Below are 9,015 nucleotides of genomic sequence, written 5' to 3'. Positions count from 1 at the left end.
TCAGCAGAGTGACAGCCAACCACAGACCTATGATTAAAAAAAATAAATACTTATTCTTTTAAGTCATTGAGGTTTTTGATTGTTACACATCAGAAACTGACTGATACAAGGCCAAATTGGAGCTGATAGATTTGATAAGCATTGCACACTTCTATTCCTCCTGTAAACAAAGCAACTAGCTTAAATCTTGACATACATAGAGTGATTGCTTTATAGATAAATGTTATTTGATTAGCATTGTGGAATGAATAAATGATATTCTGATACTGTGTTAAAGGGGATTATAGAAACATAACTTTCACATCTTTAGATTTGGGGGCTCTGCAATGACTATTGAACTCTTTAACCATCAGGGTAAGTGTTGGTGGTTTGGGAGGGTGTAAATTCACAGAATGGGCAGGTCACAGACTGACGAGTTCTCTTCCTTAAAAAGGGATCTGGCACCATGGAAACGACAAGTACATTCAGCTTTGTGACTGTGGATTATAATTACCAAGTTAACTGGAGCGTTATGTGAAAGATTGATGGTTCTTATTCAATGCAATGTGTCCTTTAAATACTAAATAATAAGTTAAATGCAAGGAATAAATAAGTTCGGTGGCTTATTTATGGGGTAATTATGGGATATTTTCAGCCCATAAACTAGGACATCTGTGGAAACCCAATGCTATGGAGGAGAAAGAGCCCTAAATTAGAAATCAGGAGACCTGGATTCTCCGCCACCTGCCAGCTAGTGACCTTGAACAGGTTACATCATAACTTTGAGCCCCAGTTTCTTCATTTGGAAAATTGGAGGGGGGAATAAAAATACCCATCTCACGAGTGATTGTGAGGAGTCAATAGCATGATTATATATATGGTACTGAGCACAGTGTCTGACACATAATAAGTGGTTACAAAATGTTAACTATCATTATATCATCATATTTGAAGTAAGAGATTTGACCTATTTAGTAAGAGATTTCCCACTTTATATTTTTAGTCAATAAGTAATTGGTACAATTTGCGATAGACCATCAATGAATTCTTATTTTTTAAAATAACCACCCTTTAATTATCCCTTTCTACTTAAAAAATAATCAGAATCTTCGGTAAATATAGGTAAGAGTAAAGACAAAAATAAAAATTGCCCAAATAATTCCACCATCTAAATATAACCACTCTTAACATTTTTATATAGACGCTTACTCCTTTTTTTTTTTTAACCCATGTGTAGAGTTTCTTTTTAAAATCTGAAATTAGAATCATGCTGTACATGCTGATTTGCCACCTGCTTTTGAGATGTTTCCAATGTCATTAAATATTCTCCTAACACACACTTTTTAATGGCTGCAGAGTGGGGTGTTCCTGAGAACACTGTCTAAGTGGAAGAGTTATTCGTGGAAGCCTACTTAGCCCATTCACTTAAATTATACTTTCAGACTTTCCAAAATCTTCCTTTCAAATTGGTCTTAAATGGGCCAAGGCTTGGCTGTAAGATTCCTCTCTACCGTCTTTTTCCTCCCTCACCTGCTCCCAAGCACTCTGTCAAGTAGTTAATGATTGTACCAGGCACTTATTCAGTAGGGGAGCTCTCAGTTTAAAGGGTCTCCGTGGTGAGCCATTTTGTAAAAGGGAAAAATGTCATTCAAATAATCACCCACTAATTTCTCTGCTCGGCTGAGGTTTTATTTTTGCCCCCTTAATTGAGTTTTTTCTTAAAGTAAGGTCCATCTGCAGGTAAAAAATTCCCTGCTAGCCTTAAACCATCTTACTTGATGCCACGTAGCACTTTTTCTCTAACAAGAAGAAATATTTATTCGGTTCTTTCTGGTTTATTGACTTCTACTGGTAGTGTTTGAGAAGAGTTTAGGTGATTTGTACATAAACACTTAAAAAATTAATAGTTATGCACTTGTTTAATGTGGATTAGAAATATATATCAATATATCTTGTGAGTCAAACTTGTGATTTCATGGTTATTATTGCTTTAGCGGGAGGCAGAATTTAAGCACAAAACTTACCTCTGTGAAAATTGTGTGGCAAAAAGTCAGAGATGGCATGGAAATTTGACATTTGGTAAGTCTGATGATTGCCATTTTCCACTGTCATTTGGTAACTGATGTTGGGTAAGTGCTGGGTAAGTGTCCTGGTTCAAGCCATTATCATCTCCCTGGACTTTTAAGGCCTTGTCTCTAAGGTCTCTGCTTGTTCTCTTCCATCCCATTCTCCACACAGAGCCAAAGTGTTTTTTTTTCAAAATGTAAATGGAAGAACTCTCCTCATTCACACCTGTAAAGGGTTTCTCATTGTTCTTGAGATAAAAACCAAAAGTGATTCTAAAAAGCCTGTGAGGTGGGTATTGAGATCCTTATTTTACAGATGAGGACATTGAAGTTTAGAAGGGATAAGCTCAAGGTCATTCAGCTAAGTAGTAGAAGAATTCAAATCCAGGTCTTCTGATTCTTGGTTTCTGTTTATTATACCAAAGCCATCTCCTAAAGCTATTCCCCAGGGCATGTGACTGCAAAATGTCCTTTTCTCAGGAAATGGGAAGACACCAACTATGTCTGTTGATAGTGTTTGGTTGGAAGTCAGAAATAATACAATTCAAGTTGGCTTAAGCAAAGAAGAGAATTTTTTGGACTCCAGAAACTGAAAAGTCCAGGGTTAGTACAGGCTTCAGGCATGACTGGATCCAGGGCTCTAAACGATATCATCAGAATGCATTATATCTCCTTCTCCCTCTTTATCTCTTTGTTCTGCCTTTTGAGTTGACCCCATTCACAGACAAATTTTCTCTTTATGGTCTTACAAGAACTTCCAGTGGATCCTGGGAATACATCCTTTTAGGTCTATATCCAATAGGAAAAGTAAGGTAGTCTTTGTTCTAGCATTCCCAGTAAAAGTCTCATTGCATCTCTTGGGCTTAATTGGGTCACATGATTATTCCTGAACCAGTCATTTTGACCAAGGAATTGAATGTGCTGATTGGCTTAAGCCCAGGTCACTGGTTTTTATTCTGGGTTGTGTTGGAGCCCTACCTGCTGTACATTGGCTGTGAGTAGATAGATGATTTTGCTCAGAATACCATCTAATTCAGAGTACTTTTCCAGGAGGAGAATGAATGAATTCAGGTTGGCAAACACTACAGGTGTCCAAACACTCTGGTCCTACCCAGGGACACGAGCCTGAGCATTAGTGTGGAAAATTCAAAGGCTTGTGAAGGAAAAAGGAGAACTAGGTAGGAAAGGAGAGAAGTGAGTGGACTTGGTTCATCTGGAGAATGGCTAGGTGGGGTGATGATGAGTGGCCACTTGGGGTGACCGTGACTCTGGTCCTGGGCAGAAGCAATGCTTAGCTCCCCACTTGCTCCCTGTTTTCTTTAAGGTGCCTCAGGTCTCATGTCAGTGTGCTCAAGTCAGATGCAAACAACAGGTCAGACTTAGAGGATGTAGAGAGAAGCTGGTATTTCATTTCACTGGCAGAGATCTTTCTTGTAGTCCTTTAAAATGGACATTTATTGCACTTTTCTGATTACAAAAATAAAACATGTTCATAAAAAGAGAAATACAGGGCAGGGCAAGGTGGGTCATGCCTGCCATCCCAGCACTTTGGGAGGCTGAGGCAGGAGGATCGCTTGAGACCAGGAGTTCAAGACCAGCCTAAGCGATATAGTGAGATCTTGTCTCTACAAAAAATAAACATAAAAAAAATTGGCCGGCCATGGTGGCACACGCCTATAGTCCCAGCCACTTCGGAGACTGAGGCAGAAGGACAGCCTGAGCCCGGGAGGTCGAGGGTGCAATGTGCTGTGATTGTGCCACTGCACTCCAGCCTGGGTGACAAAGTGAGACCCTGACTCAAAAAAAAAAAAAAAAAAAAAAAAGCCGGGCTCGGTGGCTCAGCCTGTAATCTCGCGCCTTTGGGAGGCTGAGGTAAGTGGATTGCCTGAGCCCGTGGGTTCGAGACCCGCCTGGGCAGCGAGACCTCATCTCTACAATAAATCAAAAAATCAACCGGGCGTAGTAGCGCATGCCTGTAATTCCTACTCGGAAGGCTGAGGCGGAAGGATAGCCGGAGCCCAGCAGGTCGAGGCTGTGGTGGCTGGAAGCGGCCACTGCACTCCAGTCTGGGTGACAGAGTGAGACTCCAACTCGAAAAAAAAAAAAAAAAAAAAAAAAAACAACAAGAAAAAAGGGAGATACAGAAAATACTTAGTAGGTACACAATACCTTTGAGGTTACTGGAGGGATAAACATTAAAATTCTGCATCATTTTATAACTTAAAGGAAATTTCTTGAATATTTTAGTTTATCCATTCTGAATTTCTATCCATGAGAATATATCGGTTGTATATGTTACACATGCATGTACACACATTTTAAAGCAAAAATTTGGATCTTATATATATATATAATATTCTTTATTTTCCTTTTATTTTAGTTTATTTAAAAAAAATAACCACTCCATTGCGGGGTACGGTAGCATAATCATATCTCACTGCAGCCTTGAACAGCTGGACTTAAGCAATTTCCCTCCTCAATCTCCTGAGTAGCTGGAACTACAGATGGCAGCATGCCACCAGGACAGGGTGCTTTTATTTTTTGTAAAGACAGGGTGTCCCTATGTTGCCCAGACTGGTCTGGAACTCCCAGACTCCAGTGATCCTCCCACCTCAACCTCCTGAGTCGCTGGGATGACAGGTGCAAACCATTCAACTCAGAAATGCTCTTTAAATTTTTTTCCCACTTCATATATCATAGGCATTTTTCTAGTTCTTAAATGATTTTTGGAAAATACGAACTGTAAAGACTTCATAGTGTTCCAACATATGTATGTAGCATAATTAACCAGTGCTCTGTTATTGGATGTAGTGGACATTTGAAAATTTCCCATATTATAAACAACATTGAGACAAACATCCACATGCACAAACACAGCTCTATTAATTTGCCTCAAGGGTAGTTTTCAAGTGTGTAACGCATAATGCCAATTTGCATGAGGACTTCATTTTTTCAGAGTTCCGCTCTATTGAACACATTCTAAAAGGTTTAGTCAAACAGACCAAAGCCCGTGTCCTCCTCAGACTCCTCGGATTCTTCCTTCTTCGCTTCCACTTTCTTCTCCCCGGCTGGGACAGCAGTGGACAGGGGCGGGACCCGCGACTGGGGCAGTGCCAGCTGCAGATGCGGCCCCCCCAGCCCCCACAGAGCAGATGAGGCTCCCGACCTGGACACTGGCCAGGGCCTTTGCAAACAAGCCAGGCCAGAAAGTTCCCACGGTCACACCGGCGGCCTGAACGAGGGCTTGGATCTTCCCCTCCATGACGGTCACCTCGTCGACGTGCAGGATGGGGGCCGAGTATAGATGCAGGCGAGCTTGGACAGGGTTGGAGCTGCCGGGAGCGGTGCTGGTCGCTGGGTGAAGTGAGGGCCTCGTCCCAAAGTGGCCTTAGCTCCCTTGGGAGGACCGAGCACCTTGGCGACAGCTGGGGATAGGGGCAGGACTTTTATTTTAAATTGTTTTTAATTAGAAAGTCCTTATATATGCTTTAAAATATTCTAAAGTTACAAAAGGGTATTATGTAAGCAGTGAAAGACCCTAGTCACTCCTTCGAGAGGTAATTACTGGTAGCAATCTTAATATATTCAGAACTTTTTCTATGTGAGCACACATCTAGGGTGTGTCCATACATTCCTCCTCTCTTCCCTCCCTCTCTCCCCTTTCGTTGCTTTCTTCCTTCTTCCCTTCCTTCCTCCATTCCTTCCTTCCACAGATGTTTCCAGAATGCCGGTCTTGGGCTAGACCTGGGGCCCGGACATAGGGTTGGTGATTGTTTCTAGGAATTTTCAGTAGACAGAGCTAATGAGTATGTATTTAAAGGAGCAAAACACACGATAAATTCCTACTGATACTCTCAATTAAACTATGGCTCGTGGAGTCTGGATTTAACCTCAGTACTCTTACATCTGTGTCTCTTTTCCCCAATGCTGAGAATTTGGGCTCCCAGAAATATCAACATGTTCTTTGCTTCATTCCACAAAATCTCACAACACACACACAACCACCTGGCAATAATAGTACCACTTGCGCCATCAATATGATGGATAAAAGTAGTTTAAGATTTTTTTCTTACTGGGCACAGTGGCTCACGCCTATAATCCCAGCACTTTGGTAGGCCGAGGCGAGAGGATTGCCTGAGCCCAGAGGTTCGAGACCCGCCTGGGCACCTTGGCGAGACCTCGTCTCTACAATAAATAAAAAATTAGCTGAGCATGGCGGCACGTGCCTATAGTTCCAGCTGCTTGAAAGGCTGAGGCGGAAGGATTGCCTGAGCCCAGCAGGTCAAGGCTGCGGTGGCTGTGAACGGTGTGCCGCTGCACTCCAGCCTAGGCCACAGAGTGAGACTCCGACTCAAAAAAAACAATTTTTTTTCTTGATCGAGGAAAAATTCACTTACATAAAATGTACCTTTTTAACCATTTGAAAATATACAATTCAGTGTATTAATACTTAAGTACATGTACAATGTTGTGCCACTAGTACCGCTATCAAGTTCCAAAATGTTTTTCATTACCCCAGAAAGAAACTACATACCCACTGAGCGGTCACTTCTTGTTCCCCCTTCCCTCCAGCCTCTGGCAACCACTAATCCACTTTCTGTCTCTATAGATTTGCTTATTCTGGTCATTTTGTATAAGGGGACTCATATCATATGTGGCCTTTTGTGTCTGGCCTCTTTGAGTGGGTATCATGCTTGCTTTTTCGTTTTGTAGAGATGAGGTCTTGCTGTGTTGCCTAGGCTGGTCTCAAACTCTTGGGCTCAAGCAATCCTCCTGCCTCGGCCTCCCAAGGTGCTGGTATTATAGGCATGGGCCACAGCACCTGGCCGTGTTTTCAAGTTCATCCATGTTGTAGCATGTATCAGCACCTCATTCCATTCTGTAGCGGAATCCTGTTCCGTTGTATGGGTAGACCACATTTCGTTTATCCACGCATCCGTTGGTGGCTATTTGGGTTGTTTCTACTTTTTCGCTACTGTGACTGCGGCTGCTGTGAGTGTCCATACACAAATTTTGTTTGAACGCCCTTTTGAAATTCTTGTGAGTGTACATTTTTTTTTTTTTGAGTCGGAGTCTCACTCGGTCGCCCAGACTGGAGTGCAGTGGCCACTCCCGGCCACCGCAGCCTCGCCTGCTGGGCTCCGGCGATCCGTCCGCCTCAGCCTTCCAAGTAGCCGGAATTACAGGCATGCGCTACCACGCCCGGCTGATTTTTTGATTTCTTGTAGAGATGAGGTCTCGCTGCCCAGGCGGGTCTCGAACCTGCGGGCTCAGGCAATCCACTCACCTCAGCCTCCCAAAGGCGCAGGACTACAGGCTGAGCCACCGAGCCCGGCTGTGAGTGTACATTTTTTGCAGTTAATTTTTATTCTTTGGGTAAGAGACTCAAATTTTATGTTTTACAGATACTTGAAAATGTACTATATGGTTATGATACTAACTGAATAACATATTTAGATTCACTTATTTTATTTTACTTTGAATATTTAGGGATCGCTTTTAAAATTTAATTTTGCTTAAAGATTAGGATAGAAATCCTTAGCTCACACTGTCTTTCTTTGAGAATCCTAAATATGATACTTCATTGCCTTCTAGCATAAAGTGCTGCTATAAAAAGTATAATGACAATCTGATGTTATTCACCTTGTAAGTGAGTTTTTCTCATTGGCCTGGTGCTCAAGGTATTCTTATTATTTAAATCCAATCTATTCTTTTTTTTTAGAACATGTTTCAGTGTTAGCCATTCTGGATTGATCTTCCAGAATACAGTCTTTAGGATTTGTTCTGTCTCACTGTTTCGGAATTATTCTTTAGGGACTTGTATTATTTATTTATTTATTTATTTTTGAGTTGGAGTCTCACTCTGTTGCCCAGCCTCGACCTGCTGGGCTCTGGCGATCCTTCCGCCTCAGCCTTCCAAGTAGCCGGAATTACAGGCATGCGCTACCACGCCTGGCTGATTTTTTGATTTATTGTAGAGTAGAGATGAGGTCTCGCTGCCCAGGCGGGTCTCGAACCCACGGGCTCAGGCAATCCACTCACCTCAGCCTCCCAGAGGTGCAGGATTACAGGCTGAGCCACCGAGCCCGGCTTTGGGACTTGTATTATATAAATATCCTGTAGCTTTAATTTTCTTGATTTCTTTTAGCCTGTTTTGAAATATTAGGTTATAGTTATCTTTTTTTTTCTTTCCTTTTTTGTGGGCATGTATTTCTGGCATGCTTTCATTGTCTGTAAATTCTCTTTTTTCTTAGAATTTTGAATGGAATTGGACAGTGATGCTTTTTGAAGTATGTTGAAGTGACATGAATTTTCCTATATTTTTATGTGGAGAAATAAGACTAGAATAACTTTTCAAACTTCCTGTTTCTAGAGCTCCATCTGCAGTTCTTTTCACTAAGTGACCAAAAATATGGTCTGATACTTTCAGATATGTCATTTCTTTTCTGCTTGCATTCAGACATTTTCTATCCTGTGTCCTTGTTGTCCCTGTCCTGTTTGGATTCCTTTTTTTTTTTGTTTTTTTGTTTTTTTTGCGGGAGGGGATTGAGTTGGAGTGTCACTCTGTCACACAGGCTGGAGTGCAGTGGCAAGCTCATGGTCACTGCAGCCTTGACCTGCTGGGCTCAGGGAGTCCTTCTGCCTCAGCCTACCAAGTAGCTGGAACTACAGGTGCATGTCACCATGCCCGGCTAATTTTTTGATTTATTGTAGAGATGAGATTTCGCCAGTTTGCCCAAGCTGGTCTAGAGCCTGGACCAGGCAATCCTCTAGCCTCTGCCTCCCAAAGTGCTGGGATTAGAGGCATGAGCCACCAAGCCCAGGCTCTGTTTGGATTCTTTTTTTTTTTTTGAGTTGGAGTCTCACTCTGTTGCCCAGACTGGAGTGCAGTGGCCACTCCCGGCCACCGCAGCCTCGACCTGCTGGGCTCCGGTGATCCTTCCACCTCTGCCTTCCAAGTAGCTGGAAC

General features: G+C 42.3%; 1 pseudogene; it reads right to left on the bottom strand.

Annotated features, from left to right (window-relative positions):
* Positions 1–5,033: 5,033 nt before the first annotated feature.
* The window catches only part of LOC110596822, an 11,030-nt pseudogene continuing 7,048 nt past the window's right edge, over positions 5,034–9,015 (bottom strand).

This window comes from Carlito syrichta, unplaced genomic scaffold (assembly GCF_000164805.1).
Source record: "Carlito syrichta isolate Samal-C Ts95f unplaced genomic scaffold, Tarsius_syrichta-2.0.1 Scaffold314525, whole genome shotgun sequence".
Lineage (NCBI taxonomy): Eukaryota > Metazoa > Chordata > Mammalia > Primates > Tarsiidae > Carlito > Carlito syrichta.
The sequence above is the reverse complement of the archived record's forward strand: the minus strand, read 5'-3'. Positions and strand labels throughout refer to the sequence as shown.